We start from the raw sequence: 17,853 nt of genomic DNA on the forward strand, positions 1-17,853 counted from the left end.
CTTCCAGGGGGCAGCACATGCTGCCCCCCCCCAAAAAAAAAAAACTTAGAGACTTGGAAGACATCGTTGTAAAGAAAATTATAGGCTAAATGAGGCAAATAATGGCATGCTTCGAAATTATTTTAATCATACGCAACCTCCATCAAAATTACTGAGCCTCTATGAATTATCCCCTGACAGAAAGATCATCTCAAAACCAAAGCTGTCAAATCTCCCCAGAAACAGCACCAACCCATTTATTTTCTCATTATTCAGATCAATGTGTAATCAACACCCTCACACCAGCCCATCGCAACTGTTTCATCTGTTACTAGTGTGCAACTTCTAAACTGCCATAAGCACAGAACTAAGCTTGCTGTCCACCCAAGGCCAGCAAACATAGCAGAGGAACTAGGGAAGAAAACGGAGATAAAAAAATGAATCAGATTACTAATGCAGTTGAAGGATTACAGGAAAAAGAAAGTCTATTATGAAGATTTACATTTTTAAAAAAGAAAAAAGGAAAAAATTCCATTATGCAAGAGATGGGAGAGCGTAAACTTGGGGGAGACTGAAATGCAATACTTTTTCTTGTTTTAAACTGTAACATCTGTAAAGCTTGAACGTGAAAAAGCACTAAAGCAGAAAAAAGGACACAGAAAAGAACTGCTAGAAAATGCTGTGTAGTAACATTAAGCACAGAGACAAAGCACTAGGAAGATCTTATTGCAGACTGCTAAAATCCATTTAACTCCCTTACTTAGCAAGAGGTATGAAATCACTGAACGAGGCTGACACATAAAAATACAGAACTGATGCCAAAGGATCTATTCCTCAAAACATTTCAAAGAAAGGCAAATGCTCACTTAACAGCTACCTGATAAAAATGGCATATTAAAAACACAGCAGGCCTGATATATCCCAGAATGCAGAAGGACTCTTCCATGCCTCCAGGTCCTGTCCAACAGCTACCCCTGAACTGGACATAGCTGGCTGTCCACACGATGCTGGAGACTCAAACGCCAGGAGCAATACGAGTATATCTGACTTCTTGAACCCCAGGCACCACCACTCAGTCAAATGTTATCAACCTGATCTCCTTAGGGGTAAAAATGTAAAGAAAAATTAAACTCCTTACTCAAAAATGACAAGTAATGATAGGCAGATGGGGGAAGAAGGGAAACATTGCTCTCATTGAAATCATACAGCTTTGAATCTGTACTTATCGGTCTCGGCCACTGGTTTCCAATTTTTTGGATCACAGACCTCTGTCAACCCTCTGAATTTCTCACAGAGCACTCTGTGCTCTTATCATAAATTGTGTAATTAAGGCAAGATGGTTCCACAGACCAGCTGCAGATGACTTACCACAGCTTTGCGACCACCAGCAGTTCACAAACCAGAGTTTGACTGCCGCCCAAATACTGCTTCAGAGCACCGTGACTAGAATTTCTTGACAATAAAGATAACATTTCTAAAGGTATCTACGGACTTAACTAGCCCAAGTCCTTTTTTTAAAATGTCTTCAGTCTTTTGGAGCCTTAGTGGACAATTACTGTCAATTAATGGATCAGATTCGTGTACTAGGGCTGGCAGGAGCTTTGCAAAATTTTATCCTAAATACCTATGCTGGAACATGCAGGGAAACTTCCTTTTTGTTTTAAGTTAGCATGAATTATTCTTAAACGTTGACATGCTGGCTGCTACTAAAGGGGCACAAACAAAAAAAACCTTTGTAAATAATCTTTTTTTTTTATTTTTATCCTGTTTTCTTTCAATAGCTGTTACTATGTTATCAGAAAGACTTTCTGAGATACACTGAGTGATGCAAATGAAACCTCAAGTCTACTAATCTCCAGCAAACTACGTGGTGCTGCTAAGAAGCATGGCACAAGACACAGGACAGGCATATGAAGTGCTAAGCCAGGTATAAGCCATCTCAAGGCTGCAGCAATCACCACCATAACCCAAAGTCCGAAGGGCCCATTTAAGCGCTACTAATCCTCTTAAGGCCAGCGCCTGAAGGGTGATAGCCCTGCACAAAATCTCCGCAACACAGCTCGTGCTGTGGGCCAGCCTTTGATGCGCCTTTCAGCTTGGCCTCTGCCCCTTGGGTATCTGGAGTGCAGTCACCTCCTCGGGTCTCTTCCTCGCACCTTCTGGGGAAAACGCACATGAACTTCTCCCAGGGGCACGTTAAGCCTCCCTGCCTGTCCTCCACTTTGGCTGCTGGTTTAAGCAAGTGCTCTGACTCCTCTGATATTATGAACAAAATGCAGGAGATTCAGAATTTTGGGTCTTTTATCTTAATTTTTGTGACATGATCTAATTACAGACATTCAGTGGTGCCCTCTAATTACCAGTAGAAATGAATACTGAAAGATGACCCTTGTCTTCCACAATTCCCTCCCCTCTTCCCCCACTACCCTCCTCATGCCCTTTTCAGCATGTCTGTCCAGACTATGCTTTTGACATATGAAGCCTTTACATACACAGTAAGTAATATATGGCACGCACAAGATGTACCCACAACAAACCATTTACTAGAAGAAAGGAAAAGAGTGATATAAAGGAAATGCAATGAACATATTTTAAAGGAGAAGGAAATTTTGGAAGACTGGTCTCACCAGAGTTTGAAAGGAAATAGCTTCTCTATGGGAAAAGATGACATCAGATTGCATGCTTATGTCTTGAAGTTTCCTACAGATATCTCCCATTTTCCTCAGGGTTGCTTGTTTCATACACAATTACTTGCCCAAGATAGCCATTTAAGCAACATAGCACAAAGAGCTGCTTCTGTTCAAAGAAACGTCAGTAACACTAAGTGTGCATAGCCCAGTTCGGGTCACTCAGGGTGTTTTGCCCTGCTAACACCACACTACATCCTGCTAATTGGGAGGCTGCAAAACAGGGGGAGCACAACTGGCTGCCTGGCTCTACCCAGTTCTGTCATACTTTATGCAAAAGCCATAAACTGACTATTTCATTTCTTCCAAGTTGCCTATTGTGACATTTATAAACAGGAACCTGGCAGCATGTCAATGGTGCAAACTGATTTCCTTTTCTAAATACAATTTTAAAAAGCAAATAAACAAGGTTATGCCTGCTAATGAAACATTATATGCCATGCTGGAGCTAGTTTTTCTCAAATGTATTCTCTAGAGCAGATGGAACACCAATAAACACAAAACAACAAACCTTTTTATAAAAAGCATGTTTATAAGAAAATACTTTCTCCATAGAATTTTGTCTAAGGAAAAACTGGCTTATATCTGTAATGTTATCTTGGGGACCCAATTACAGTCCCATTAGATTGCTGTAAACAAGAGAGCTTGCCATGAATTTCAAATGGAGAAGGGCTAGTAAGAAACGTGAAAAGGAAGAAAAGAGATTTGCCAGTATACTTACTAGGTGTAATTCCTAGAGGCCTCAGTTGAAATCAAGGCCTTATTGTGCTAAAATCTGTATAGACACATTGATGGACTACACTTGCCCACAAGCCTTAGAGTCCAGAGACAAAGCAAGGAAAGAGGAAGGAAGAAAGAGAGAAAGTGATTTGTGGAGCCAAAAATCAGGACTCAATGGAAAGGCTCTTTTCTCCCAGTCCAGTGTCTTATCCACTATTTTGCACTGTTTCTCTGCATCTAATACTTATCTATGAATTCAGAAAACCAGGAAATTTTAAGTAAAATTTAAAAAACCCAAAACAACAAAAAAAAACACCAAAACCCAAAAAACGGTATTATAAGCTCTACTCTGAGTTTTTTCCAGCACTATGATTTCATTTCTGTAAATCAGAGAGAATGCACATACAAAGTGGGTACTCAAAGAAGCTTCTCAAAGTAGGTGCATGTCAACTTTTGCAGGACAAGCAATTAGACATCCAAAAGCAGCTGCCAGATCTGGAGGCCAGTCAGAGGGTAGTTGAAAACCTGGCTTTCCTTTCTTTATTGTAGGGAGTTTTGTTTTTATCCATCGTGAAACAGAAAGCGGGGGGGGGGGAGGGCGGCAATCCTCCAGGAATTGCTTTAAACAAGCCTTTGATACCGCTAACTGAAGGCACTAGGCTTTTCAACATTATGCAAACCATTTATAACCTGTTAATAGCAAATTCACAGAGACAGCACTTTGGCATTTAAATTTGTTATATTTTATTTAAAGGTTCTTTGAAATTCTTATCATTGATTTCACTGGCATAAGTTATTGGCATCATGCATGAGTTACAGCAATGGCTGCTTGACTGCATTCAATGACCAGAACATTTTTTAGACAGAGCAGTTGGTAAAGGAGAGCAAGGATGGTAGCAACAAAACAGCCAGTGATTTTCCATTCAGGCAGTTTCAAGCAGAAAACCAGCAGGCTTAACTTTTCTGCTAAGAAGTCAAGTGGAAATGCTGCTACCCTGGTAATAAAATGCATCTCCTAAATATTCTTTTAACCCCAACCCACTGCAGCAGCTATGTTGGGCCAGGCTGGCTAGTACTACATGGGGACTAAAACAAAATGCTGGGAAAGGTCCAGGAATCAAGGCCAATGGTGGTCTCAAAAAGCACCCAGACAGACCATTTGCTACATACAAGGGATCATAGGTCTAACCAGTGGAGTGGGTTGACAAGTGAATTGGTAGGAAAACAGTTTTGATCAGTGAAAATCATACAAGGAACACCAAAGTATCAAGCTGGGATCAAGTTAATTCACCAGACCTCCTGGGAAGTAATCACAAAGGCAAGCATGCAGTTTTGCAGCACCCACAATTGTTTCAATCAATTTTTAGGTTGATATTTTAAGAAAGGAGAGCTAGTTTAGTCTAGATCTTGGACTGAAAGGACTTAGAGAATTAGGTTCATCAGTTGGAAGCATTCAGACAAAATTAATCTTTGTAGCCATAAGAGTTTAAAATGTTAGGTTTTAGGAAGCAATCAGACTGTGTACATAAAAGGCAAAAAAGTTAAATACACTTCTAGCTAAGAAAAGGTCACTTCCAGTGAGTACAGCAAGGGCTACAGACAAACAGGTATTACAAAAAAAGTGTTCTCTGAAACCTCAAAAATGTTTCTGACATTCTGCAGTCTGGTTGAGAAGAAACACACTGCCCTTGTCCATCTCTGCCTTCGTTTCAGCAGTTACCTTCTGCAGTGGCAGACAGGCAGGAAAAAAAACCACTAACAAGACTAGGAGAACAAACATACTTGCAAGAAAGAGAAACCAATAGTGGTCCTCCTGCAAAAAACAGAGTTGACCATCCATTGATGAAGGCATGTGACTTTGGGCCGAAAGCACAGCTTGCTGGGGATCAGTGAAAGAAGAGCTACTGTTAACAGGGAATAAACCAAGCAAGCAAGCTGGTGTGGAGTTAGGACATATAGCTTCCCAGGACTGGGACAGCAGAAGAGATCAGAAATATAACTCCTTGGACTCCAAAGGTGTTCTGCAGGTCAGGTACACCGGGAACTGCATAGCCATCCTTTTCCTCACTCTGCTACATACTTACTGCATGACTTTGAGCAAATTTCTTCACATTCTTCTGCCTTACATCTAAAACAGGACAAGTGTCTTTCAACAACTACAGAGTGCTTGGAAGTAACAAGAAGTTAATAGCTTTTAGAGACAACACAGTATACCTAGGAAGGCAATATAATATAGTAGTGGCAGAGCAGAAGGGGTTTTTTTGGTAAGAGAACAACTCCACAGGACTTTAAAGTAGCATGCATTTGAAAACGAACTTCACAGAAATTACAAGAGATCATAACCAAGATCCTTCAACCAGTACAGAAAAGAGTTATATTATGAATACCATTAGAAGAATAGCAAGACAAAAGAACAGTTCTTTGGTGACTAGAAACAGGAGAGCAGAGAAGGACATGTAAATTAGTAAAAGCAAAGAATGACTGCATGCTCAAGTTCAGATAGCATTGCAGGTTCTATTCTTCAGAGAAGGGGACCTCATCATCTGCACAAAACTGGATCCAATTAAAGCATTCCTGGCTGTACACACAAATCTGGGCACTAAAAATCGCAGGTCATTTCAGAAGAGTCAGGCTAAAAATCTTACTGAGGTTATATGGCAGTGGTGGTGGAGGGGGTGAATTCTCAGTCATAAAAGCGGGACACATTTGGCTCAGCTTCTTTTCCCACTGGAGTAAATGGAGAGAACAACAAACAACCTGCACTATATTTGATAATGCTACCAGACAAACAATCATCCAGATGTACACGCTTCCAGTCACACTAATTAAATGCAGTGTGGAGCCATCCTGCGGAAATTATGTACTGTTCCTTTAGAGTACCACACACTTCTGAAATGCCTTGGTGAGGCCTCACTCCACCTGAGCAGCCACAATGCACATTTTCCTAAGTAATAAACAATTGGTCCTCCTGTAATGGTGTGATCCAGCCAGATAGACAACTTCATACAAGGAGCTTCATACAAAACATCATTCAGGCAACAGAAAGCGGGAGTTTCAGCTGAGCCATGAACGAAATGGGGCAGGAGGGCATCCTTGAGGAACAACCTAGCTGCACATGGAGAACTGTTACTCTCACTGAATGCCCTTCACAAGGCAGCTTTTGCCTACAAAGTGGATGTCAGTGGGATGTTTACAACCAAAGCAACTTGATACCTGAAAGCTGAGAGACAGAGGAGAGGGTCAAGAATGCCAGCCTGGCGCAAGTAACACCACAACCCCATTCTCAAAAGCAGCTACCTAGTAGGGTATCGGCATTAAAGAGGAGCATATTACCCTTGAACACAATAACAACACTGCTCATTTTAAACCCACCTAACTTACAGTTATGTTGGAAGTTATTACTACACAAGACTCAAAATACAGCTGCTGTGGAGTCCAGGAATTGCTGTCTGGTTTTTCTTCATCATCAGAAGACCATGGAAAGGACTGTGCTTTGGAAATCCATTGGATCACACTGTCTAAGCACAAGGAAATAGGTTTTCCAGTAAGATAGTGCTCTGAAGGTGATTCTGTGCATGTTTCAGCCTGTCTGCCAGTTCTCTAGGAAAATTACACTGGCAACTCCTGGTCACAGACAGTATTTTAAAGACTTAAGCTGAAGATAGCTGCTAAATAGCATAACTTTCAGCATTCCTGGTGATTCCTATATAGGAAAAGGCAATGCAACCCCCATGTGATATTCTGAAAGCCATTTCCCAAACATCTCATAACTGAATGCTCAAACTCGTTTCAAATACTTGGCACAAACTGTCAGATTTGAGATCAAAGGCTAAAAAGCCAGCACTGTTTGTGACTCAGTGCAAGGTCTCCTTCAAAACGTGGGGCACCACCTCACATTTCTGACCCACAGTTGTGAAAGGGTTTGCAAAGCTGAATCCAGTGAGTCTGGATTGCTAGAGCTGGCCCAGAATTTTGCCCAGAGTTTCACGCTTTCAAAAGATCCAAACAAGAAAGCTGGTAAGTTTGTCTGGATTTACTAATTGTGTCCCATGTATAGTAAGACCAGAAATTTTAATCCTCCCAACCAGATTTATTAGGTATTGCAGGGATGTGTATGTAAGTTTAGCATTCAGAGAAAAGTTATTCACCAGAGAAAGAAAGAAAGAAAGAAAAAAAAAGTTGTAAACTCAATGACGTTCAAAGCAAAAAAAATGAGCAAAGATTTGTGTGATAGTAGAGAATATTCTTTGTTGTTCTTTTAGATTATTTGCTTTAAGGCAGAAATATGATAGTCTGAATTTTAATAAGATATGGTAAAGAGAGTGTGTTGTAGGGAGTCCAAAATGATTCTTCTTCCTTCAAAAAGGACAGACAACGTACTACCCTACAATACTTGGTCTGTCTCTTCTTACAGTAAACATTGCTAATGCTCCTGGAGAGGGGCTGACCTTGCCAGCCAATTACATTATGCTAATTTGTCTGTTACTATAACTCCTACAGAGGCATTCACAGCTCAAAGCAGGACAGAGATTTATATTGTCTCTTCCAAGCTGCAGACTACGGACGTTAATCTCTCTCTCTCCTTCCAGTTACAACTCTGCAGGGCAATATCTACACGCAGCGCCACTGCACATTCAAAGCGACAGTTATTGCCAGCTTTATTCAACTTAAAAGACAAGCCATGGTCCTACCTTGCCCTTTTAATAACTGTCACTCTATCTACGAAAGCATATGCTTGGTAACAGCTGTTTTCCTATGAAAACATATGGTTTCTCATATGCTTTTGAAAACACCACAGGAATGTATTCGCTTGCTAGACGCTAGTGCCATGTCACTATATCAAGCAACAAAATCATCGAAAGGCACTGCAATACGTTTTCGATGTTATACTCATGTATTACAAAAATACCTATTGTTTTAAAGCAACAAAAAATCATCCAGCTGAAAAGATTCAATGTAAAAATAAGGCTCATAATTTAGGAGTTATGTGCACTAAAGTATTACTTAAAGATGGGATCAAAACATTGGTCTTCTACAGACATGTAGCAAATAGCATGTTTCATGCAAGCAGTTTACAGTCTGCATTGTATCATGAAAAAAACCTCATGAGATGTGGCTCTTCTAACTGCTGGAAAGAGCAGGAGCCTCTCTAACATCTTTCAGCTGAGATATGATAAACAGAGTATCAAAAACAATTGAGTCACAGCAGTTTATAATAAACTACTGTCCATCAAGTAAACCACAGTAATGACCTTTACATGCTCCTCTCCCTCCCTCCATAATATTTAGGGCAAGCTAAGAGTATTTGCATGGCCAGTCGCATGTCAGAGGAGATAAAAAGAACCTAACTTGTTGGGCTGCTTTAACTCAGATGTGTTCCCTCTTTGGCCAGGCTAAATGGAAAGCTAAATATTTTGATAAATAAAAGTTCCACTGTGGTTTTGAAACTGATTTCAACATCAACGGACATAGAAATTGACACAAAAATGCAGAAAGTTTTCAAAGTGTTAAAAAGACAGTTAGGGAAGTTACAGTTCAGCAGGAAAACAAGAAAAACCCGAAAACGTGGCTTATGAGAAGGTCTTACAGAAATTTCCCCTTGGCTCTAAAAATAACTCCACTGGGATGTTTGTAGAAAAGACAGACAGACAGACAGAAAGACAGACAGAAAGACAGACAGAAAGACATTCAATCCAGTTTATGCTCTAGGGTCAACACCATCAAGAAAACCACCCAAACTTTACTGCAAGAGCTTCTGAACATACCAGTATCTCCAGGTGGTATTACAGTACTTCTCATAGAACTTAAAAAATTTTACACCTGTGTCTTTATGGCAGTTAAACACAAGGTCACAACAACAACAACAAAAAAACCCGTCACACTGAAATGTTAGTGTTTTATTACCTGTTAACAGTGAGAGGGCACAAACAGAAGCGCACACAAATCTGTATCACTGACTTTACAATTTCCAGCAGATCACGTTGTGCTACTGCCTGCAGTTAATGTCCTGAGCCATAGTCTGACTTTTAAGAAGGTGCTTAAGCACACGATGCACAGAGGTCAGGAAAGCCGATGAACAGCAAGAACTGGTGAAACACCTGTGACAGCTCAAGGTATGGCCCTCGGTGTTTGGTTGGCCCCTTTCCATGGGTTATGATTCCCTCCGTGCAGTCTGTGAGAGGTAACACTTGCCTGGTGGGCACATATGTCGGTATGAGGATCTAGCATTTTGCAACCTACTGGCAGATGTGCCGTAAACCCATACTGACCTTCTTTCTCAAAGCAAGCAGCAACCAAAGACTTAATAAGATGCCCCGACATAGGAGGCATAAGAAAACAAGCTGATTCCTTGTGCAACTGTTCCTACCAGTGAGGATCTAATGCACCAGGGACAAACCTGCAAAGCCCTTGGAGGAGATTAATACAGGATGTTTCACTGGGAACGTAGGGACTGTGTCTGAAAGTGATATAAGCCAAGGGAGGGAATGGAAAGATACCCTCACCTGACAAAAAGACACTTTGCAGTTAGCAAATAGAGGTATAACCTTGTTAGCCTGCCTAGACACCAGAAGGAAATTATTAAACCAACTTCTTAACAGTGCCCAGTGCTCTCAATCCCAGAAGGTAATGGGGAGCACCTTTTGCCTAAGATAACTCTTTTAAGCTCAAACAAATAGCAAGGTCAAAAAGCAAAGAGTCCATGTCAGAGGCAAACAGTTCATATATGGCACTTGTCAGACCTGCAACCTGTAAGACACAAAGATTCAGTGTAAGAGCAACATGAAATCAGATTTGCTTCTTTTCTATACACTAAAGACTCAGAAAGAAGAAAGGAAGGGAAAAAAAGAATAAAATAAGGTACAGCCTGATGTTCAGAGGTTTTATATTCTGCCAACAACAACAGTAAAGTGTTCCCGTTTGACTTCAATTTGTTATCCGTAACTCCAGTTCTTCACTAGAAAAGAAGCAGAGGAAGAAAAGCTTGATTTACAAATGCATGTCCAGTCTTTCTGAATGTATCAAACAGCTTTGTGTGATAACAGGTATTTTCATAAGGCACAACAGTGTGAGAATACTTAAATGTACATACAACAAAACCGAAATCAACTCCTTAAGATATCATTCAGCACATAGCATATAAAAAAATTATAAAAATATTTATAGAATTATATCGTTCACCTACATTTCTCTTCAGAATCAGAACATTGGCTCTTCCATGAAGCCAGTTAATTTGCTGGTAATGATAAACACATGATATATTTCTGAAGTCTCCAGAACTTAATTTTCTACTCATTTTCCAGCTGATGAACAAAAGGAAACTGCTCTTCCTGGACAATTAACTTAGCTTATACTCTTATCATGAACAGTCTATACAAGGCTATATCTGTACTATCTATATGACAAAGTCTCATCTAGGACCTTGCTATGCATGGGGGAGGGGGGGGAAAAAATCACACTGCAGACTCCCAACAACTTCAGCAAAACTGACCTCATACTAGAAATGACCAATATGTATTTTACATACATATATCCTCTGTATTAAGCAACATTTTCAAAAGATGTAGTAAAAGGAGAGCACAGTATGAAAATATTTTGAAGCTTAAGCTTTCCAATCAGTTCAGTGGGTTTACATGAGCCCTGGTCCCTTTGTGAAGTTTTTAAAACTTTTCCATTGCAAGAATAACTAATAACTTCTGATTATCTCTTTATTAACTATTACTGGCAGAAGCTTATCTGCTTGACAGGAGAGAGAAGGAGCATTTAAAATTACCAGAGTACCACATTGTTTTACATCTCAAAAGGGGTGAGGGTGTCTAGCTGGCACAGCTCATGGAAGTCGAAGTGACAGGGATCTGATCCAGACAATATCTGTAGAGACAGCACGTTAGGTTCCTTAGCTGCTCAGCTCTTTCACACTGCCTTAATAGTCTTTGAATGCATCAACTCTGGAACAAGCACAGATTTTTTTATTTTCTTGGAAAACATGCTGTGGTATTAGGTTAGTAATTTAATCCTGTTGGCAATATAATAGTTACGGTATAATCCCTCACGTTATAAAAGTAATTGCCATAATCATAACCTACATTCAATTATTTCTTTTGCTACAGTGCAGCTGCAGTGGTTTCCCACTCCCAACCTGCCATCCTACCGCTGAGGAGACAAGAAGGGGCAGAAAGCAGAGCTCACAAAACACTACTACAGCCCATCCCTCTCCCTTGCCTAATAGCAAGTGACTCCCCATCCCAGTTAATAAAGAGCTCCTTGTCCCTCCATTATGCAGTGTAATCTTTAAAAGATTACATTCTCATTTGGGAATGAGCCAAGAGCCAGTGGGAAATTCTCTAGTAAATTGGATAGGGAGACAACAATATGAAGGGCAGCTGGATGGGAGCACATTTTTTTCAAGGCATTCCTATTCCTGGGGCCCTCCGGCATTGTTAGAAGTCCTGCAGTCTCGGCTCTTTTCACTGCTGTGTTGTCAGGATAATGCAATTCAAGAAGAAGGGGACACAGATTAGCTGGTTTGAAGATGGAATGTGAGGAAGCGAATATTGAAAAGTAGTAAGAAAAGAAGGGGAAAGCCCAATTATATTTTTAAGTCTTACCACTTTACATAAAAACAAGGGTAGAGCACTTTGTTTTAAAACACTGTATTAAGTGTATCAACTACAATAGCAAAATATAGGTTTTTTCTTCCCCAACTGTCATTGAGAAAGCAACCTCAGCACTCCATCACTAATAGCATATGAAGTAGTATTTTGAAAGGCACATTTCCCTCACTGCCGATTTCCCCTTACCTGCACCTCCCAACAGCTGTATTTGCTCTGTGGAACCTACTTTCCACCCCACCCTACCTGTGATCCTGGATGAAGAATACCAAAACAACACGGGGCAGGCAGCCCTATCCCATTTATCCCTGCATGCAGAAGGATGCAAGTGAATGAGAAAGGCAACTGGATTTTTTGTTTGTTTGTTTCTTTTTTTTTTGTGGTGGGGAGGGAGGGGTTGGTTGGTTTGGGGTTTTTTTTGTTGTTGGTGGTGGTTTTTCTTTTTTTCTTCCAGTTTTCTTGTTCTTTAAAAGTATTTTCTCAAGAAGTCACACAAATGTATGTATCCAGAAGACTGGATAGGTGCCTCATGTTTGTTTGGTCAATAATGGCATACATATACTACCACCTTAGTACCACTTTTTGTTAGAAAGTACAGAAATCTCAGGGAAAAAAAAAAAAAAGAAAAAAGCTATAACAAATTAACTTTTTTTTTAAAGTAGCAGATAATTTTTATTCCTCCAGAAAAATAAGTTTTTAATCATAACATGAAATTCCAATCATTATTCCCATTCATGTAACACAATTAAGTTATTTATTAGGAGGAAGTAAAAAAATAGTTGTCACAGCAGGGTATCAGAAAGATTGTTTTTACCCTTAAATTACTGTTCAACTAACTACAACTTTCTTTACCTGCAGGACTCAAGTAACGACAGTTACCTATAGTCCATGGGAGGCAGTAGTTAAAATACATTAAAATAGAGGATTGTTTGCAATTTAAAATCTTAGTGTTGGGAAGTCCTGATTCAGCAAACTATCTCTATTCAGCAAACCCCTACACACATGCTTGAAGTTAACCACATGTTTAAGAGCTATTGAAGTACACGGACTTTGGCCCCATTTCAGAAAAATCAGTTATATACACATTTAACTGGCTGAGATGGATGAAGCAAAGAAAAGAAATTGGGATAAGAGAACTGTACCTGAAAAAGATTCCAGCCAAACAATAATCCACAAAATAAGAACTTATGTGCAGAGGTGTAATACACTTAATAGCTTTCCTGGTTTTCCTGAAACATATACGTTGGCATTTACACTTGCGTGAGTCTACTGTATTGGAAAAAAAATTAGCATAAATGGGACAGAACTATGGTGACTACTTGTCATTAGAGAAACAGGCCTTACATAGATCTATACATCCCAAGGAACATACACATATATCTCGGAGATAAAATAGGAGTGTGATGAGAGATAGAATATTTTATAAAGACCACTGAAAGCAGAAACAGCATCCAGGCTGACTCTCCCTTCCTCTTTTTCAGGGAAATCTATGCTAATACCCAACATCAACTGAGCATCTCCATCTCTCCTCTTGTACAGCCACATCCCTTGACATCTCAATTCAACATTAAGCGGAGAAACTAACTCAATTTCCTTGAAGCAAAGTTTCTTTCTTTTTTTTTTTCTTTTTTTTTCTGGGGGGGGCGGGGGGAGAGAAAAGGAAATTATACTTTTCACACTCCCCTATCTCTGCTCATCCAGTTCTGCTAACAAGTACATCCCAGGAATATTTTAATACCCCAATTCTCAGAAAACAAAGAACTGCCTTTTTAATGCCTGCCTCGTATGAGTGGTGTTCTTTCTTTCTTCCTTTCATCTTTCTCTTTCCCTTGTACAGCCTCGTGGTACCCCTCAGCTTTCTCCACGTCTGATTAACATTGCTTTTCCTCTTCTTCCATGTGAATGTTCCTGTCCGTTTTCCCTACCAAGTCTGACCTGGGACAGGAATAAGTCCTTTATATATGTAAAAATGAAAGGTACTTTTCTTCCTTTCATTCCTTTCTGCCCTTCATCAACCCATACTTTCCCATCACCTCCTTTCTCTCTCCTCTATCCCATACAGTGTTCGGACATCAGGGAGGGCTCTTCCAACACAATGAAGGAGGGACTGGCAACATATCTTACTCTTCTTTCTCCCTTGATAGGGAAAGAAAAAGTAGTACTGGGGCAAAAATAAACTGCCAGATAGAAGCACACACAATCCGCAGATGGGGCAGCTTTTACCTTTTCTGCCAGGTGCCACTGCTGCACCATTTCTTACTGAGAGAGGTGAAGCCAAAAGCCAGCTCCCTTTCTGTGCCTACTTTGAATTTCCCTGTGTCTTGGTAAGTCCACAAAGAGGGAGAAAATACCACCCCCCACCTCAGGTGAGGGAGGAAAAGGAAGAAGAGCAAATCTCTCTTAATGTAGGAGGGGAAGCCACGCTGCCCACGCAGACACGCACACACTTTAACCTCTGTTGAGAAGGAGGTGAGACCTACTCGACTAACAACTGCAGGGTGCTTCTAGCTTATTGAAAGGTGCTATGGCATGGAAGTCAAGCACCTCCATCATCACACGCATGACACTTACGGGCTACACAGCTTAGAGTTTAACATTGTGCCTTAATGGGGTTTTTTTACTGCAGTTCCTTTTGCAGATGTCTTTTATTTAGAAAGGGAATTTCTAACCTTTAATAAGAAATACTGGAGCAAGCTACAACTAATGAAAAGGGAGAACACAAGGCTTACAGGACAAGCCAACAAATTTCCCTAAACATTACCTTGTACATTTTTACTGAACTCACAGAAAAATCAGTGAGACCTTCAGAAAACAAATTTCCAAATAAAATCTAGCATAAAATCAAAAGAGGCAGTAGTCATTTTCTGGAATTCCAAAGAAAGAAAGAAAAAAAAAATACTTCTCCAGGCTCACAACAATTTTCCTTTCCCCATTAAGCACATTTTTCCATCAAGAAGATTTCTCTTAATAATAGTATGCCACAAATGATCATTAGGCAGGAAAAACGGGTCAGGGCAGGGAAAACAAAGATGAAAGAAAACTGCTGAGAGTTCACCTCTGCTGTTTATTTTGAGGCACACTAAAGATTCGAGTTGGACTATTCTAATTGTATCCAAAGATTCAGTTCTCTAAAGAACATAAACAGAACTAGCAAGGGCCATCAGCCAGAATAAAGCTGTCCTCATAATCACAGAGTAAGGTCAGCTTTTGTTTGTTCTTTTATATGATAATCTCAACTCCTCTGTGTTGATTTTTTAATTTTTAAAAAAGGATAAAATAAAGTTTCTTAAGACTAATGGCCTATTTCTGCAGGGGCAGCTTTTTTAGCATGCTCACATGTTTTCTAGCTTTTTTGGGCTGTGCTTTCCTTATCAAGTACTTTGAAGCTTTTACACCTAATCTAGGTTAGCGTGCTCTGGTTAGCAGCTTGTATCCATTGAAAGGCGAGGCAATAATCCATCTAGGTTTAGGGCATTTTCATAGAACTGATGCAGAGCTGTGTCAATTTTAATGTCATGCTACGGAGAGTGCATGCAGCTCTCTCCACTTCAGAGGATTAAAAGTGACCTCTCTTACGAAAATCAATAAGGGCAGCTTGCTGTGACTAATAGGTTGTAGAAATTCTAAAGAGACGGTTTGTAACACTGAGTTCATTCTCCCCGTGTCTCTCCCCACCCAGCCCCAGACTGGCTGGCAGAGCTGCACTTTGACATGTACATTCACATGGCAAACCAAGGTCTGTTCCCTTCCCAGGGACCAGACCGAGCCACACACAGTTTACTCACATTTCAGGGAAGAAAGCAAGCTGATATTTATTTGATACGAGTGGAATTGGCAACTTCTGTAGAGAAGCATGTGAGAGAGAAACTAGAATAAGGAAACAGTTAAAATGTACTTTTTTTTTTGCTCCCCCGTATGGTTTTTAAAAGGCCCTATTTTTACATATTATCAGGACATCAACAAGTACCCAGATACTTCACATCACTTCATGACTACAGGTTTGGTTTTTTTTCTAGTCTCTGAGCAAAGGCTTTGCTCCCTTCAGTTCTTTGCCTAGTTGTAATAGGCTAAAAATTTAAATTCCATTAAAGTCTGCCCCAGAGATGTATGAGGCCATACATCCAACTGCAGCATTCATTAACTGCCATGGCACGTGCTCAGTTGTTCTGGCTTCTTTCTCTGCTCCACTATTCCTTTTGTTACTCCGAAGTACTTCAGATTTAACAGTCAAGTTTGGGGGCTTTTAGAAATACAGTAATTTCGTACAGTACTGGAAACGGGTCATGCTACCGAGTGCACACAACTGGCACAAAGCAAATTTTCAGTTTTTCGGTTTCATATTTTGTAAGACTAAAGAATACCAGCAACTCAGATCAGGATCTCCTACCTTATGGTCAAAATACCCTTACTCTCCTGGATGTCTCTAATTTCCAATTTATTTTGCTTGAGGTACAAATTAAAAATCCTTACCCACTGTTCATAGCTTGTGGACATTTTCTCCACATAACAATCACCATCATTGTCTTTATGCCAAAAAACCAAGACTTGCCTTGGGGGAGCAAGGGAGAAAAGGGGCTGAAGTGGTGGGAGGAACCCAACTGTAAAGGTTTAGGAGTCCCTACGGACGTTTATAAATAGACGACTGCCATGTGCAAAATGTGAAAGAAACCCAGTCAGCAAAAGAGCTGTTGCTGTTTTGAAATCTTCTAACTACGTCCATTTAGGCAGTAGACAGACTTATAAACAAACAATAAAGCAAGAAATTATTAGCATTTGAATTTTGGCAAGATAATAAAACGTGTAGGGGTATAATCAGCAAATAATACGAAAGATCTGCAAGCGAACCCACCAATTAATGATAAATAGGACTTGGCACGGAATAACTCCACCAATGTGGATCTCATTAGATGGCCGTGGAACCTGTTCCCGCAGCAGCCCTCTCCGAGTGAGGGAAAGGTGAGGTAACCGAAATGTCAGCATACCCACTCCCTCACGGCTCTCGGGCTCCGGGATTGTAACCACCTGGGCCAAAATGACAACCTTATGCTGCCGTGAAGGCCATGCTGTGGTTCTCCAGTCTTTAACCGATAGGTTTCCTCGTCTCAGCTTCTGGACCTTTGCTCTGCAATTCTATCTCAACAAAGGTGACCGTAAACACGCAGCTTTGCTCGCTCTGGAGAGCGGGAATCCCCCTCTCCTCTGTTCACCTTGCTTTATTAACGATAGCCCTTAAAAAGGGACATGCCCCCAAGCAAGCGATATCACTTAAACAGATAAATAGTTTGCGCACCAGGCAGGGGGAAGGGAGAGGGGGAAGAGACCCTGCCTTATTAGACTAGAAACAGACACACCATATTAATACAAAGAATCAGCATATGGTTCTAATAGGCTTTCTTAAAATGATTTATCAGCTGTGATTAAGCCCTCGACCAGCATGTCTATCTTCATAAATAAAGTAAAAGTGCACCTTGCTCTGAAATACATCAGCAGTATCTTATTACCTACCCAACCATATAGGCTGCAGTCCACTCTGGGGAGCAAAGAGCTCGTGTTTAATAGCAGAGCGTATGCTCTAAAGAGATTGCCAAGATTTAGGGGCTTTACCTAAGAGATAGACTTATAAAAATGCCACTACAAGGAAGGTTTATCCCTTCATCATGTGCCATCCGGTCCATGCTGCTGAAATCTGAACTGGTAACAAGAAAGCTGTGCCATTAAAAACATTCATAGGAAGACCAAGGCAAAATGCACAACTATGCCATGTTGTTGTGAAAGAAATGTCAGAATGAAATCAGGCAGGCCTCTTTTTTTGGGGGTAGCCAAAATATACAAGACAGAACAAAAACCCAAACATTACA

The 17,853-nt window shown here is 40.4% G+C and overlaps 1 protein-coding gene across 10 annotated transcripts in view; it reads right to left on the reverse strand.

The window, feature by feature from the left end:
- Positions 1-17,853, reverse strand: part of CREB5 (cAMP responsive element binding protein 5) — a 262,926-nt gene that overhangs the window by 182,122 nt on the left and 62,951 nt on the right. The gene's annotated exons all lie outside the window — the stretch shown is intronic.

The sequence above is a fragment of the Ciconia boyciana genome, chromosome 2 (assembly GCF_034638445.1).
Source record: "Ciconia boyciana chromosome 2, ASM3463844v1, whole genome shotgun sequence".
Lineage (NCBI taxonomy): Eukaryota > Metazoa > Chordata > Aves > Ciconiiformes > Ciconiidae > Ciconia > Ciconia boyciana.